The sequence below is a fragment of the Salvelinus namaycush genome, chromosome 5 (assembly GCF_016432855.1).
Source record: "Salvelinus namaycush isolate Seneca chromosome 5, SaNama_1.0, whole genome shotgun sequence".
Lineage (NCBI taxonomy): Eukaryota > Metazoa > Chordata > Actinopteri > Salmoniformes > Salmonidae > Salvelinus > Salvelinus namaycush.
This window is the reverse complement of record NC_052311.1, coordinates 47,754,247-47,772,362: the sequence shown is the minus strand read 5'-3', so window position 1 is coordinate 47,772,362 and position 18,116 is coordinate 47,754,247. Positions and strand designations below refer to the sequence as shown.

General features: G+C 41.8%; 1 pseudogene; it reads right to left on the bottom strand.

Annotated features, from left to right (window-relative positions):
• Positions 1-679: 679 nt before the first annotated feature.
• LOC120047146 overlaps positions 680-18,116 on the bottom strand; it is a 31,569-nt pseudogene continuing 14,132 nt past the window's right edge.

Sequence of the window (18,116 nt, the reverse complement as noted above, 5' to 3'; positions counted from 1 at the left end):
TCTGGAGTCATACATCACAGGTAAATGTGGGGCCAGAGCCAAGGACGGTTCACACACACACACGTAGTCCCCCCTCTCTCTCACACACACACGTACAAACACAATGAGGCACAATGGACAGACACAGGGACACACACACACGCTACAGTAATGGCCTATCTGTCACACCTAAACACAGTGCATCTTTATCCACAGAGCATGGCTGGCTACAGGAAGGGCCAATGCTCTAACTAGGCCTAATGGCCCCTAAAGACTGGCTGTCGACTCCGCTCATCAGAGACAACTCGCACACTCTACTCCCCACACACCACGCCCCACCCATCCTACCATCGCCCGGAGGGCATACTGCTAAGTGCACTATTTCCTGACACTCTTTCACACGGTCATCGTCAAAAACAACGTTCTTATTGATTGGTTAATGGGGTTGTATTACACTAATTGTTACCTCTGAAAGTATGTTTATGTCTCATTGTCACGTACAGTATGTCTGTATTTCCTAGTAATATGTTTGGGACAATGAAATGGCGTGGATAAATGCCTACTTTTATCTCTAGCTTCACATTACAGTAAGATACCAAGTTATCACACCTCTTGAAGAATTAGTGTTGTAAATGTTAGAGTAGCATATTGTATCATTCTCCAAAAGGGGGTTCTAAAATGTTTTGTCGGAGCAGCACGGTCAGTCTCCTACCTCAATGGGCACAACCAGTGGTGCTGGTGCCGTCATGTAGCCGTATCGCAGCGGCATCACCATCAGAACACAGCGCAGCAACTCCAACATGGATGCCGTTGACCTGCATAGGGAAAGAACGTAACAACCGCCAATAAGGAACTCAATTGATTCAAGTCAATTCAGTCATGGCATTGAAATCCAACAGATATGAGAGAATCTACTGATCAGTCATCATTGGAGTTTTTTTCCCCATGTCAATTTTCTAAATTGTTTGATTTAAATTGGGTTGGATCACATAACCTTGAAGAGGACCAATCTGTGTGTGCTAATTCCAAGCTATTTAGAGTGATGGATAACAGTACAGTAACAGTGATATGGGACAGTACAGTACCTTTGGTTAATGATGAAGCCAATGGATGTCAGACTGCGGTGAATGTAGCCAGTCATCAGAACAGTCAGTTGGGATAGCATCTATAATATAGACACACAAATAATGCTAATCTTGAGAAAAAGTTATGGGAAAAATACATAAACATCAAGTACAGATGTAGGATCTTAATTTGAGAACCCTGTTGCAGGATAACTTTCATGCAATGCAGGAAATGTAAAACTTGCAGTGTATTTGAGATTTAAAATGGCTTCTGATGTTTGTCTTTCCTCGTTGAAATCTCAGACTTGATTTTCCCTTACGAAAAATGTGTCAACCCCTACAAAAATGTCCATAAATTATAATCAACATAATAATTCACATTTCCTCTTGCTGTAGGATTCTTTTCCTGTTGAAGCAAACTGGATCAAATTAAGATCCTGCATCTGTATGGTGAATTATGGGCACAGGAGATTTGACTACGAGTGAAGTCATGAACCATGTCCCTTCTAATAGCCCAGACTACACATCTTTACACAGTAAGCTATTATATTACATCTAGCTCCCCAACACAATATAGTGCAGAGTCTTGCCAGTAACCGTGACTCACACAATTAAGGCAGCCCCAGCACCTCTCTGATTCACAAGGGTTGGGTTGAATGCGGAAGACACATTTCGATTGAAGGCATTCAGTTGTGCAACTGACTAGGTATCCCCTTTCCCTTTCTCACGCTCAATATAATAGGGATATTACCTCTGGCCATGTCTGTTGAGTCCCGCTAAGGGACTTGACCAGAGTGGAAGACGTTGTGGTACATAGCTCTCAGTACCACTATACACTATAGGGAACACTAGTCCTATACTGTACACATTGACATTGACCTCAGTGAGCTGTTTGTGTTTTGTTCGCACACAATCCCAACCTGTGGATGGATATATGAGTGGTGAAAATGCATGGACTTAAGTTCCTAACCTAAAAGGCAGCTGTAAGACTAGCCTCTCCTAAGGGACTAGATTGGTCTGCCAGAGCAGTGGTTGGATCTCCAACACTCCACTCAGAGGCCCTGACATGCAAACGTCACTGGCCTCCTTCCATGCAGTACATACACAACAATGCACATTCCCTGCAGGCCATATATGGCATCAACATATCAACAGGAAGGAATAAAGTAGTATTTCTTCACGTTTATATGGTACAGGCCCTATAATCGTTAAACCCTATATTCCCCTAACCCACACGTGGGAAAGTATAGGCGGGGCGCTACTGTATGTATTCAATTGGGGCAAATAAGAGGCTATGAATCAACTATACTAAAACGTTTCCATTATATGTATTCCAAAGACACACAGTAAACTTAACCATCACTACAGTCAGTAACGCTTAAGGTGAGGTCTAAATTGACAGTAATACAGTAACTACACAGTTATTGTAAGCTAATTACCAATCTATTCAGCAATGTATTATTTGGTAATTGTATTTTATTGATTTATTACATTTTATTAGGTTATTATACTGTCTTGTACCCACTGGTACTGTTACCCAGGAGTCAAAGCAGGTCAGTTAGGTTACATGATCTTTACTTTGACTCTCTCTACCCTGGGGGAATGGACCCTAGACACAACTTAAATGATTGGATTTTCATGCCTGCTTAGTGCGATTTTTTAAAATTTTTGTCCCATATCATATTTCAACAATAACAGTGAGTGAAAATAAAACTCCCAGATGAAATTCACCATCTGCTGGTGCTTCAGTGACTCCAGCACTGGACTGATTATGTTATTGTTTCTATATCCCCAGAGACCTGGAGATGAACGTGTTATTATCATGGTTATGATCACTACCATTATTCTTTTCAGGACAAGAGATTGGTTGGATTCTGAGTTGAGGAGTTAGCGTTTCGACTTGGTAAATTTACCTGTCTGTCCTAATCGTAAAATTACCCAACCTGAAAGAAACTGGAGCTACACGGGGCTATAACCATGATGTAATTAAAGGCTAACTTCATTTGTTTGAAACGTTTTAATGTCTTTAAATTAAGGCTAAGACCATAAATTGCGCTACACCGTATCATCAATAGTCACCGTAAATACGTGCCTAGTGAACATGGAGGTATGCATACATGCACATGATTTATTGTCAGGCCAAGGTCCTAACTTTGTTATTTTCCCTGGAAATCCTGATTACAGCATCCTGAAGGCTATTTAGGTTGGGAAATGGTTGGGAAGTGGTTGACTTGGCAATTAAGGTGTTATTGTTCACTGTTAGACCACCAGCTGCTGTGCTGGTGGCTAATAAGAGGGGGGAACTCTTTGATTGTGGGCCTATGTGGAGGGAGGACCACAACTAAGGGAACACCATGGAGGTAGGAATCACATGAAGACAGGCCATTTTGTCTCAGTTTGAAGTGTTGGGTGGGACATCACATTTTGGCTAACCGAAACTATGCCTGGGGAAAAAAGCAGTCCAAAGATAACTGCTGAGGAAACCTGACTTGGGTTTTTTGAAAGTGGGGGGAGGGGGCTTTTGGCTCTGAGAGTGGAAAATAATAGACAAAGGTTATTTTAAAGAGGATTGACAGTGAGTCATTCTGACTTAATGGTAGCAGAGTCACTTTGTTCTGTGTAAATACTGTAGAAAAACAACCACATGAAGCATGTCATCATAAAATAAACTGAATGTTTGTGACTTCGTTCCTTTGAAGAAAATGAAAATGACATTATTTCAAATGGCTAAAATAAGATAGAGCCCATGTGCTTTCAATCCCAGTTAATTATCTATGACTGGTAACTCTTGGGATTGACAGTACATACCAGTCTTGACTCAAACAGATCCTGGTAAACACACAACAACATTAGACCATGTATGCAGACATAGACTTGCAGAGCCAGAAGGCCAACTGGGATTGTATGGCAGCTCTTCTCCAGTAACCTGTCAATGACATAAATCAGAAATATTAAAACAGAAATATAATACAGCTAAGCAAAAAGATAAGACAATATAACATAATTCCTGAATGCTGCGATTTTTTAAACTGGCCATATTGTCATGGCTTGTCTATATGCAGATCATAAGATACTTTGAAACAATTCACTATAGAACATCTACACTGTATGTACCTTAAACTTGGTTTAAAACACTAAATTGTAGAGAACTAGATGTTGAATTGGTACAGGATTCTTGCAGGGGTTTTCCAGAGGTCTTGGGTGAGTTAGCCACATGTGGGTTTCCTTCACATTACCCTTGTAGGTGTTCCAGCCCACAGCTCTGCTTAGCCTCAAAAGCCAACACATTCGACTCTGACTCTCTCTCTCTCTCTCGCTCTCCTTAGAAAATACCCGTCTAGGCCTACAATGGCAAGCCTTTCAAGATATTTCAGTCAAATTCCAGCACCCTCCACATGTTTAGAATCACCATGCAAGCGTTTAGGGACAATTTAATCATAAAGTCGAGGGGTGGAGTTTTTTAAAGTGTGAAAGGTCTAAATATGTGCCACCATCAGCGCTTTTTCAAAGCCAACCGCCGGGGCTCCTGATGGGCACTATAGTAGCACACACACACACACACACACACACACACACACACACACACACACACACACACACACACACACACACCCTTTTGATCCCGAGCAGGGCACCCACAGACGTACTATTTAAAGTGAAAATGAACTTAGTGTTCCCCCTACAAAGGCCTCGAGGATTTATTTGGTGTGGTGTTTCCATGTGAAGGCTGTATAAAATGTGAATCTTTCAAGTGAGAACACTGTGAGTCATTTGCATAGTAAGGATAGTGTTTTTCTTTGCATCATAATGATAGGTAATGAAGTATGAAAGTGTCAAATGTGCCCCTTTTGGGAATGCAGACACACCAAAAATGCAAGAACATTGTCTTCAACTCCCTCTTCCTACTCTCTTTCTCTCCATGATTCCCCACGGCTTACACACCCTCTCTAACTATCGCTCTCTCGTTTTCTCTCCCCCTCTAATGACAAAACGTGTCTTCCTTTTGAATGTGGCAGTACCTCGGGCACCTCTGCGTGATCCCCCAGCTTTGCGTTTGCCAGGTTTCCAACTTGGTCCTTTCCAGAGAACGCCTAATTTATTGAAGATTTTCTTGTATCTGTTGTACCTCCTCCACAAGTATTTATAGTAATTGAACTAAAGAAAAAACATAATAGATATACCGTCACATTACAGTCACATTATATTACATAAGCAGTTTTACTATAAAAGCCCTGATATTACTACATACTCATTGTTATCAATGCTAATCTGTGCGTTAGTTAATACTGTGTCGAGAATGGTCCTCCATTTGGAAGGGATTACTCATGCAGTAAGTTGCCAGCGGTAATGGCAGTGAAAATAATCAAACACAACTTCTAGTATTTCATTTTATTGGATTCTTTCACCTCTGCTGGGCGGTTTGTTTAAGGTTGCGTAATAATGTTATGGTTACAGCATGGCTGTTCCAGTGGTAACATTTACTCGTACAAAGTGATTGAGAGTAACTGCTCTACAAATGGTTTGATTCCACTGATGTAATACGGGGACAATCAGACTGTTTTTATGCAGTGTCAGCTCAGTCTAAACACTGTGACAATTTGCTCTTCGATAGCTTGTATATACATTTATAGTCTAGTAGTTTATATCTTACATTGTACAAAATAAAACACAGCAAATAAGAAAATAATCTTGTATTTTGTATTTTCTCTTGGGACTAACCTGAATATGGAGGATTTCTAATGTGTTTGTTTTGTGTACGAGACCGTAGACAACTTTATCGCCGTCTGGAGCAAATGTACCTGATAAATCAAAGTAAGAGAATGTAGTTATACCGACAATGCCATATTACAATAAGCAATCACCCTGTGAACCTTTACTTACCAAATAGTCTGTCCCATATTATCAGAGTTCTCCTGTCATTCTTATCAATGCAATAATCATTTCGCCCTGCCAATGAAATGCAACACATCATTTTCCTTTTTCACCAATACTGCACTGATCAGCTCACGTCAAATATGGCAAGAATATGTGTGTTTGAGAGAGAAGAAGAGGCTTTCTTTCTTACCGTGGTGAACTCTGTGGTGACTGGAGGTGTTTAGGACCCACTCCAGAGGTCCCATATCTCTGATCACCTGAAAGACAGAGAATGTACATACATGAAACAAAAAAAATATTTAAAAAATGTAATAGCCTAGCTGCTACAATTTGGGCTGGTTTCCATAGACATCGATTAAACATAGATTAAACCTAGTCCTGGACTAAAAAAATATTGTAATAGAGATTCTTGCCAATTTATGTTTTAACTGGTCGTGCACTCCTGGGATCTTTTTTGGCAATTTGGTTAAATGTATCTGTCTCGACACCTTATTTATAAGACTAAAGCATTTTCTTATTTGATGAGTTAGGTCTAAGCTTTAAGAATGATGGAAATCATGAGGTGGCCAAATTCCCAGATGGAAAGAACAATATTTATAGATTTGAAGTAAAAGCAACACTAGGATGGCGAGCGGTGCCAAGACTATAAAGCAGTTGACACTGTTGATAATGCTCTTACATACAGTACACTTGAACACACACTGTACACACACACGTATACATACAAGCATGCTTGTAATAGTAGCTACTAGCTAATATGAACGCACACACTTCCTTCCAGACATACAAATGAATGCATGCACAAGCATTCCAAAACAATATCTCAGTCATTCATAATCAAACACGTATGGCTGTTCAATAACTCTATAAAGCAGACACACACACACACAAAAATAAAAATCATTACAGATCATGCCATAAGGCACATATTTCAGAAGAATCTGATTTTTCTTTGGGTGCGACTTTTACAGACATTTTGATGTTAAAGTCTACCAGTAATCGTAGAGTCAGTCTGGGAAATGATTTTTAAAAGATTCATTATTTCCATGTAATGAGTGGTCTGGCAACAGCCAGAGTTTTATCTTGAATGAAAAAGGTTTTGCTTCACTTAAACTTCTTATTCCCAGATCAGGTCTGGGAATCGCATGCCAATAAATTACTCAACATCAAAAAAGTCTATAAAGAAATCATAAATTCTATCCCACAGAAAATTGTGATTTTATGACTGTTTTCACTAATAGTGTAGTAAAAGATGGAAGTGATTCCAACTCCATTCATTCCCCTAACGATTGGGGATTGTAAAAATGATACTACCAGTCACTTTAAAGGAGAACGATTGGTCTTGCTTCTGTTTGGAATATTTCATAAAATCTCATTATTTTTTATTAAACACAGGTTTGACTTGAGCTCCACTTAACAGCAGATAGTATAGGGACTAGAGTGAGATAACTTTCAGCCAAAGTAGCTTTATCTCTGAATTATTTTACAGTTTAAGCTATTACAGTAATTGGGAAATATGCATAATGAATCTTGTAGAATATTGACTACATGAATAATCATAATTAAACAGGGTCGCATTCAATAGGCATGAAAAAGAAGCAAATGGGCCAAAACGGGGAGAGACTACCTAAGCTTATCCAATAAGAAGTGCTTATTTTTGTTTTCCATTTCAAAAAGTTTGGCTACGGTGTGCACTAATGAATAGGACCCAGGTAGGCCCTAGGGTCTTGTGGATGGTAACCTGAGACTGGGTGGTACTGTGGGTTGTATCTACCTCAGTGTGGATCCAGAACTGGTAGACCAGGTTGAATTGGATGTGAACAGCAAACACAGAGGGTGGTACTGCCAACGCCATGGGGAGATAGAACACCTGAGGACAGACACAATGAATACGGTTACATGCACACAATAAGACGATTATTGTGGATAGTCAGATCAATATAATAGTTCAATTTAAATCGTTTACATGCTTTGCAAGAAAAACAATTTCTCCAATAATCCTATTTACATGGAAACCACCAATCAAAATAAACAATCTACCACAGTGATCATGTTGTTTTTGGGGAGCCTATTTGGTTCTGAGTTGGGACATATAAAGTTTGTACGTGAAACTACTTCGAAGATGCATACTTTCAGTTGTTCTGAAAACACTTCACTCGCACTAAAGAGGGAGGCACACTTGGCTTGTGCTAGCACATGCGCATATCAAATACACCACTGGAACTACGATTTAAAGTGTTTACATGTCCTAATCATTCGAAAGATTGCAACAACAACAAAAGAAATGTGTGTTTTAATCAGAGTGTACTTGTGACAGTACGCCGATTAAGACAAGCAGAGTAAGGTGTTTACATGACTAATGCCATACTCGGCCTACTGCCATGATCAGTTAATCAGTTTAAAATCAAATTATTAGTGTACATGTAAATGTACTCAATGACTATGGCTATAGAACAGTATACCATACTTTGTGCATAACACAGAATATGTTGTGGTGAAGGAGCAAATGTTGGACTTATCTGCATTTCTAATGCGACAGGTAGCTCAGCATTTAGAGCGTTGGGCCAGTAACCGAAAGATCACTGGTTCGAATACCCGAGCCGTCAAGGTGAAAAATCGGCCGATGTGTCCTTGAGCAAGGCACTTAACCCTAATTTGCACTATGGCTGACCCTGTAAAACAACACATTTCACTGCATCTATCCGGTGTGTGACAATAAAACCTGTTTTTTTAATCAACTTTTGCCATCTCCAGCATCACACAAAGAGTATGTTGTTCACAATAGAATATAATAGAATAAAATAGCATAGATGTTCCAGTGGTTGAGTAGGGCTCTTACCCATGATGAGAACTGCTGTGTGAGGGATTGTCTGAGGGCTTGTGGACAGGTTGTAGTACTCTGAGCTGTGGTGGACCTGGTGGGTAGCCCACAGGAGGTTCAAGTCTATCGTGGGAACACACACACACACACACACACACACACAGAGAGAGAGTTAGCAACAGATAGACAGGGCATCACATAACACTGTCTAACAATCCAATCTCTTAATCTCATACTGTTACAAAGTGATCTGCTTTTAATCTGTCAATGACCATGAGGAGCAATTGCAAAGTGCAAACAGTACGTTACTTCCTATACTGTACAGATTTAAAGGTGCACTACGTAGAAATCGCTCCCCCATTTCTTGGTTGCTAAAACTCTAATAGTTCGCCTAATTTCAGTTTATGTGACAAAATAAGATAGTATAGTGTAGGGAATCATTGAACCGTCTAAACCGCTATTTTCCAAAACCCAAAATATTGTTTTTTTAAGCTGTTGGAAGCTGGTGTACAAAACCAAAAGTAAAAGACGCAAAAACAAAACACAGAAATATCTACCGTTTCTTTGACTTGCTTTCAAGTAGAATGATATATCTATAACTCATGTTTCTATGTGAATTTGGTCTGGGTCGCCCAAAAACGTACATATTGCCACTACAAAGCCTGGGCGTTTTGCACATATAGCTACTGTACATGCATGTCATCGCTTGCACTCCGCTTGCACACACTTTGAATTTATTGAATAAAAAAATTGAGAAATCGAATTAATGAATGGAATTAATTGCATAATTGAATTGAATAAAAAAAGTTTTAGCAACCTTCATTTTTAAAACGACACACAACACTGTTTAGAAAATCTAGCAAACCAAGAATCTAGCAAACCATAGAGGGACATTACGATATTATGACAACTAGGATATAAAAGCATTAGTCTCCAGCCATGTCCCTGTGCTGCAGTTTACATTCCTCTGCTGTGTTGTGATACTTGCTACATTAATATTACTATTACACTTCATTTTAACATCCAAAGAAACACGCTTGTTAAGTTTCACTGGATCTCCTGTTTCCGGACCACCCATTTCTCTGTGCTCTTTGGCATTGGCACCCCTCAAACGCTTTGGCTTCATCTACATGGGAGTAGAGGAACCATTGCTAAGTCTGGACCACAAAGCCCCCATATAGGCTATCTATAGTAACATATACATTTCATTAAAAGCAGTGAAAGTTACTCAATACCCATTAAAAACCCATGTGGTAGCCCTGATGTGCAATTGTGCTATGATTACACAATAAATGATAACAAAAACAAATAATTCAACTCTAATTAAGTTGATAACAAAGTTGGGTTTTGAAAATGTAGAGGCACATTTTTTGCCTGCTAAATATAGTCATGCGTACGATGAGCGGATACTCACTGGTCTAGCTCTCCATTCGTTCTATTTCGAGAGTTCATTCTAAATTGACATCTTGAAGGTACTGTATGGCTCTTTCAGTGTTTAATAACTTGTGAATTCTATCGAAACAGAGAGCCTTTAAACCCAATGGGCCGAGAGACGCCACCTGAACAAACACACCGTGTAGAAAGTGTGTGTGAAGGTGTGTACAGTAGGTGTCTGTGAAGAGAATGCCATGATCGGTCCTCGAACGCCTCAAATTAAACGTCCAAGAAGCTGCGGCCTAACCATCAAAATCAGCAAGCCTTGTCTTGAGGAACTCCCAAAGCCTAGGAGACAGGGTGAACCCTCTCACCTCTTAGAAAAAACTGCCTGCCAATACTTGACACCTCTGTAACGTCAACAAGCTATCAACTAGTGTGAGAGGACAGATGGTTCAAACTACAGTGAGAGTACAATTTTGGTTTAAAAGTGCAATGATATTACTGGACTGGATTTCAAACTTTCCCTACTCTCCGGAACAAAATTCAATCTGTAGTTCCACCATAAACCGAACAGGAGGGTAAGAGGAATGAGAAAGAGAGAGAAAAAGAGTCATGGACGTTGTGTGTAATAACTCCAGTCGTTAACGTGTGCTTTTACACTTCTTCCTGTCAGAGCCCATGGAGGAACTAGATCAACTGTTAAAGAAACACACAGAAGAAGTTATAATCTAGCCATTGTTCGATTTTTGCTAGCACCCTTTTTTTGGTTTGAGGGGCCGGAGCGGGCTAAGATTGATGCTGGGTGTCACTAGTAGGAAGTATGAACTGCTAGGCTTCGTTGCAAGCCATTCCTCATCCTGCGGCTCAGCAGGACATCGCATAGTTTGGCAGGCCCTATTCAGGAGGGAACTGCTTTAATGATGAGAACAAATGCCACAGAGAACCTTTCCCACCAGGAGCAGAAACGCTGAGGACTGCACATCCACAGGTCTCAAGTAGGGCTTTGCACATCTTTTGAATATTAGTGATAAGTAGATAATGGCACACTAATATGCAAAACGGAACAGAGACAGTCAATGGAAGTAAAGGTCGCTGGTTTGAATACCTGAGCCGACAAGGGGGGAAATATGCCAATGTGCCCTTGAGCAAGGCACTTAACCCTAATTTGCTCCAGGGGCGCTGTACTACTATGGCTCACCACGGAAACAACCCATTTCACTGCACCTATCCAGTATACAGTAGGTGACAATAAAACATCTATTTTCATTTGTATCAACCTTCATCAAGATAATAAGGTCACCAACAACTATAGTGGGACATCGGTTATAGCCGATAGTCCCAAATCAATAGAACGCAGACTATTTGAAAGTAATAATAATCAACTGCTTGAATTGCCACCCTCCGTGACCAGACCTTGGCATAACGTTTCGTCTTTGATCGGCAGGCCTCCGAGTGGTTGGATTCCATGTCAATCACGTTTGTAATGGCCTATGAAGGGCCTTCAGTGTTTGGATTGGAGGTCCTTACTTGAAGTGCCAAATATAACACAATAACCCCTACCCTGGGACATCCAACTAGCTCCCCCCTGTCACTGCAATACTTCATGCTGTCCTCATCCCCCAGTCTCATGCACACACACACACACACACACTAAGTCAGGCCCACTTAAAGAGAACTCTGAATTTAAAGGAATTCTTACTTCATTTTCTCCCAATCAACAGTGACTTGTGAGGGTCTCTATGTCAAGCACATACGATTCATGACTTGTGATTCATGTCTTAGTGCCACTGCAGCAGAAGTCTACTCATCTAAATCCAAACTAATCTTGTTAAAGAAACAACATATTCATGAAAATGTTTAATGTATACGTAATGCAGTACATTATTTCCACCTGATCAAATCAAATTTGCCGAATACAACAGGTGTAGAACTTACTAATGCTTACTTACAAGCCCTTAACCAACAATGCAGTTTAAGAAAAAATAAGTGTTAAGTAAAAAATAAAAAATAACAGTAACAAATAATTCAAGAGCAGCAGAAAAATGTGTCAATCTGCGGATCACCGGTTAGTGAGGTAATTGAGGTAATATGCTATTTTTTATTTATTTTTTAAATTCCACCTTTATTTAACCAGGTATGCTAGTTGAGAACAAGTTCTCATTTACAACTGCGACCTGGCCAAGATAAAGCAAAGCAGTGCGACACAACAACAACACAGAGTTACACATGGAATAAACAAGCGTACAGTCAATAACACAATAGAAAAAAAGAGGAAAGTCTATATACAGTGTGTGCAAATGGCATGAGGTGGTAAGGCAATACATAGGCCATAGTTGCGAAGTAATTACAGTTTAGCAAATTAACACTGGAGTGATAAATAGCAGATGATGATGTGCAAGTAGAAATACTGGTGTGCAAAACAGCAGAAAACTGAATAAAAACAATATGAGGTAGGTAGATTGGGTGGACTATTTACAGATGGGCTATGTACAGCTGCAGCAATCGGTTAGCTGCTCAGATAGCTGATGTTTAAAGTTCGTGAGGGAAATATAAGTCTCCAGCTTCAGCGATTTTTGCAATTCGTTCCAGTCATTGGCAGCAGAGAACTGGAAGGAAAGGCGGCCAAAGGGGGTGTTGGCTTTGGGGATGACCAGTGAGATATACCTGCTGGAGCGCGTGCTATGGGTGGGTGTTGTTATCGTGACCATTGAGCTGAGATAAGGCGTAGCTTTACCTAGCATAGACTTATAGATGATCTGGAGCCAGTGGGTCTGGCGACGAATAAGTAGCGAGGGCCAGCGACAAGAGCGTACAAGTCGCAGTGGTGGGTGGTATAAGGGGCTTTGGTGACAAAACGGATGGCACTGTGATAGACTGCATCCAGTTTGCTGAGTAGAGTATTGGAAGCTATTTTGTAAATGACATCGCCGAAGTCGAGGATCGGTAGGATAGTCAGTTCCAATCTTTAGGGATCTTGGACGATACGAAAGAGAGGTTGAACAAACTGGTAATGGGGGTTGCAACAATGGCGGCGGACAATTTTAATACGGGTCCAGGTTTTGCAGCTCTTTCAGAACATCTGCTATCTGGATTTGGGTGAAGGAGAAGCTGGGGAGTCTTGGGCAAGTAGCTGCGGGGGGTGCGGAGCTGTTGGCCGGGGTTGGGGTAGCCAGGAGGAAAGCATGGCCAGCCGTAGAGAAATGCTTATTGAAATTCTCAAACATGTAGGTAGAGTTAGTGACTAAGCATTGATAATAAACAGAGAGTAGCAGCAACACAAAAAAGGGGCGGGGCAATGCAAATAGTATGGTTAGTCATTTGATTAGCTGTTCAAGAGTCTTATGGCTTGGGGGTAGAAGCTGTTAAGAAGTCTTTTGGACGTAGACTTGGCGCTCCAGTAGCACTTGCCGTGCGGTAGCAGAGAGAGCAGTATATGACTAGGGTGGCTGGAGTCTTTGACAATTTTCAGGGCCTTCCTCTGACACTGCCTGGTATAGAGGACCTGGGTGGAGGAAGCTTGGCCCCAGGGATGTACTGGGCCGTAGGCAGTGATGCAACCAGTCAGGATGCTCTCGATGGTGCAGCTGTCGAACCTTTTGAGGATCTAACAACCCATGCCAAATCTTTTCAGTCTCGTGAGGGGGAATAGGCTTTGTCGTGCCCTCTTCACAACTGTCTTGGTGTGTTTGGACCATGATAGTTTGTTGGTGATGTGGACACCAAGGAACTTGAAGCTCTCAACCTGCTCCACTACAGCCCAGTTGATGAGAATGGGGCGTGCTCGGTCCTCCTTTTCCTGTAGTCCACAATCACCTCCTTTGTCTTGATCATGTTGAGGGAGAGGTTGTTGTCCTGGCACCACACGGCCAGGTCTCTGACCTCATCCCTATAGGCTATAGGCATCATTGTCGGTGATCAGGCCTACCACTGTTGTGTCATTGGCAAACTTAATGATGGTGTTGGAGTCGTGCCTGGCCATGCAGTCATGAGTGAACAGGGAGTACAGGAGGGGACTGAGCACACACCCCTGAGGGGTCCCCGTGTTGAGGATCAGCGTGGCGGATGTGTTGTTACCTACCATTACCACCTGGAGGTCGGCCCGTCAGGAAGTTCATGAACCTGTTGCAGAGGAAGGTGTTTAGTCCCAAGGTCCCTAGCTCAGTGATGAGCTTTGAGGGCACTATGGTGTTGAACGCTGAGCTGTAGACAATGAATAACATTCTCAAATAGGTGTTCCTTTTGTCCCCGTGGGAAAGTGCAGTGTGGAGTGCACAGGGACTATAGTGGTTTGCTTGAAACGGGTTGGTATTACAAATGTCAGTGAAGACACTTGCCAGTTGGTCAGCGCATGCTTGCAGTACACGTCCTGGTAATCCGTCTGGCCCTGCTGCCTTGTGAATGTTTACCTATTTAAAGGTCCTACTGACATCAGCTACGGAGAGCGTGATCACACAGTCGTCCGGAACAGCTGATGCTCTCATGCATGTTTCAGTGTTGCTTGCCTCGAAGCGAGCATAGAAGTGATTTAGCTCGTCTGGTAGGCTTGTGTCACTGGGCAGCTCGTGGCTGTGCTTCCCTTTGTAGTATTTACAATTCAATCTTAGTCCTGTATTGATGCTTTGCCTGTTTGATGGTTCGTCGGAGGGCATAGCAGGATTTCTTGTGAGCTTCCGGGTTAGAGTTCCGCTCCTTGAAAGAGGCAGCTCTACCCTTTAGCTCCGTGCGGATGTTGCCTGTAATCCATGGCTTCTGGTTGGGGTATGTACGTACAGTCTCTGTGGGGACGACGTCATCGATGCACTTATTGATGAAGCCAGTGACTGATGTGGTGTACTGCTCAATACTATCGGAAGAATCTCGGAATATATTCCCATGTGTGCTAGAAAAACAGTCATGTAGCTTAGCATCTGCTTCATCTGACCACTTTTTTATTGACCGAGTCACTGGTGCTTCCTGCTTTAGTTTTTGCTTGTAAGCAGGAGTCAGGAGGATAGAATTATGGTCAGATTTGCCAAATCGAGGGAGACAGAGAGTTTTGTACGCATCTCTGTGTGTGGATTAAAGGTGGTCTAGATTTTTTTTTACCTCTGGTTGCACATTTAACATGCTGGTAGAAATTAGGTAAAACGGATTTAAGTTTCCCTGCATTAAAGTCCCCGGAGACTAGGAGCGCCGCCTCTGGATAAGCGTCTTCCTGTTTGCTTATGGGCGTATACAGCTCATTGAGTGCGGTCTTAGTGCCAGCATCGGTTTGTGGTGGTAAATAAACACCTACGAAGAATATAGATGAAAACTCTCTTGGTAAAAACTGTAGTCTACAGCTTATCATGAGATACTCTACCTCAGGCGAGCAAAACCTTGAGACTTCCTTAGAATTTCTGCACCAGCTGTTGTTTACAAATATACATAGACCGCCACACCTTGTCTTACCAGAGGCTGCTGTTCTATCCCGCTGAAAAAGTGTAAAACCCGCCAGCTGTATGTTATGTATGTCTTCGTTCAGCCACGACTGTGAAACATAAGATATTACAGTTTTTAATGTCCTGTTGGTAGGATATACATGTTCGTAGTTCGTCTATTGTACCATCCAGTGATTGTACGTTGGCTAATAGGATCGATCGTAAAGGCAGATTACCCACTCGCCGTCGGATCCTTACAAGGCACCCAGACTTACGTCCCCGATATCTCCGTCTCTTTCTCCTGCGAATGATGGGGATAAGAGCCTTGTCGGTCGTCTGGAGTAAATCCTTTGCATCAGATTCGTTAAAGAAAAAAGGATTCTTCCAGTACGGGGTGAGTAATTGCTGTCCTGATATCTAGAAGCTCTTTTCGGTCATAAGAGACAGTGGCAGAAACATTATGTACAAAATAAGTTACAAATAATGCGAAAAAACACACACAATAGCACAATTGGTTAGGGGACAGTAAAACGGCAGCCATCTCCTCCGGCGCCATTACCAAATGTGTTCAAGCGCCGTTTTGATTGGTATCCCACTCCACCATGATTCACCTTTCCTGTAAACATCATTAGTGATACTTGTCTGTCCTACAAAAACCGAAGTGACAGGGGACAGCCGCAATTGACCAAACATGAGGGCAATAGACCCCTGGGCAGCAGAGTGCTTAGCTCAGCTCAGTCACTTAGCTCATCAGGAAGACTTTTTTTCCTTACTCAGCCCAGTCTAGCCCCTCTATGCACACACACTGTACAAACAAATACCCACAAACACACACACACACAGCTTCGTGGCCTGCTACCCACTGCTACCCATTGTTGATAATATCCCTGGGTCCCAGAGGTGCTAGCAGCCCGGGTCTCTTGTAGCACGGTGAGCGCCCACATCCTGACCGCCAAGGTTTGGTTCTTTTGTACGCCCTCCAACCCTTTAACCTGGTCCGGGCCAGAAACTTCCAGTTACAGAGAATAGTTATGAAGCCCTGGCCACAAGGAGGTTAACCCCTGCCCTGCCGCACGGCCAAAAAAAGTTTTAAAACAATAACATTCAGATCAGCAGTGCCTCCTGAGGGACTCCCCAGCAACCCCAGCCCCGGTGCAGCGACGACCAATTCTGTTTGTCTTGACAACTGCTGCTGTCCGTAGGGCTAGGCTATGGTACTGTACAGAGAGGACGGCACGGCCAGACACACACACTCGCACACACACGCATGCACACACACACCACAGGATGCTATGGAGAGTGAAACGCAGGCACCCAGGTTCTACACACTGGAAAACATTATCTCAAGTGAAGGCTGTCATTAGTACAGCGTAGACTATGAATCATGGCTTTTTCTGATGAGAAAGAAATCTTGTCCAAATATTGTGGGGGAAGATTTTTTATATTTACAGTAATATTGGCAGAAATATATATGATCCCCTCTGTCAACTGACAACTATAATGGCGACGATTGTCACAGGTAAATAGGAATTAAACTGCATGAGTCCCAGCTTTTGAGCTGTGTATCCAGTTGTGTGTATCCAGTGCTACCTTCAATCAGTGTGCTAAGAATAACCAAATACCTTTATGGATTATAAGAAGTTAGTCTTCATGCTGCATTTTTTTTACAGCATACTTGGAGTACTGAACCAACTGTCCCTGTACAGTAACATGAGTATGTGTTAATACTACTGTAGCTACTACTGTGTGAGAACAGAGCAAACAGATCTTCAGAAGGGGACATATTTTCAAATGTTCATATGAATTAAGCTGGTGAAGTACGCTGGTGTGGTGAAACTCCTCTAGATCCATGATCTCACGTAGAACCAATGTGAGGGAGACCTGTGGTTCTGATCTGTGGTTTAGGAAAGCTGGCTGGATATAAATGTGTCCTGGGATGATTCTAGCTGTTAGTGTGAGGTATACAGATGTAGGATCTTAATTTGACCTATATTGTCACAGCAAAATAATCCCACAGCAACAGGATTTGAATGTTTAGTCCATAATGTTTCTTGATGGGTGGTTAGGCTATTAGTTGGCCAAAATTAGTCTGAAAAGTGCAATACTGTTAAAATAACCATGTGTTATTGTGTTTTCAGTAAATTTATGTAAATCACAACATTCAGAAAATTGTCAGCAAGAAATGAGTGATCAAATTAAGATCCTATATCTGTAGGTTAGAGGAGAATAAACAGAATCAACAGAACTGTCAACAAGTCAGCCGCATCCTCCAAAAAAACCATCCCATTTCAACTCGGTACCACCAAAAAGCATATTGCCTTCTGAACATAACTGCCTCTGGACTGTATACTTTCTCGGGTTGAAAGAAGACTGTGAAAGGCCATCAATAATAAGCAAATGTCATCCCTTTCGAAGAGGTCAAATGAAAAACAAAACATGGTACAGTACATGATTCCCTATGCAGCTTACCGTAGAAGATATTTCTGGAAGTGAGTTAGCATACAAAGGATGCAAGCATCCGTAAATAATGAATTTTCAATGGTCTGCCAGTCTACTGATGAGGAGAGAGGCCTTGCTGTTGGAACAAGGTTAGAGTAATAA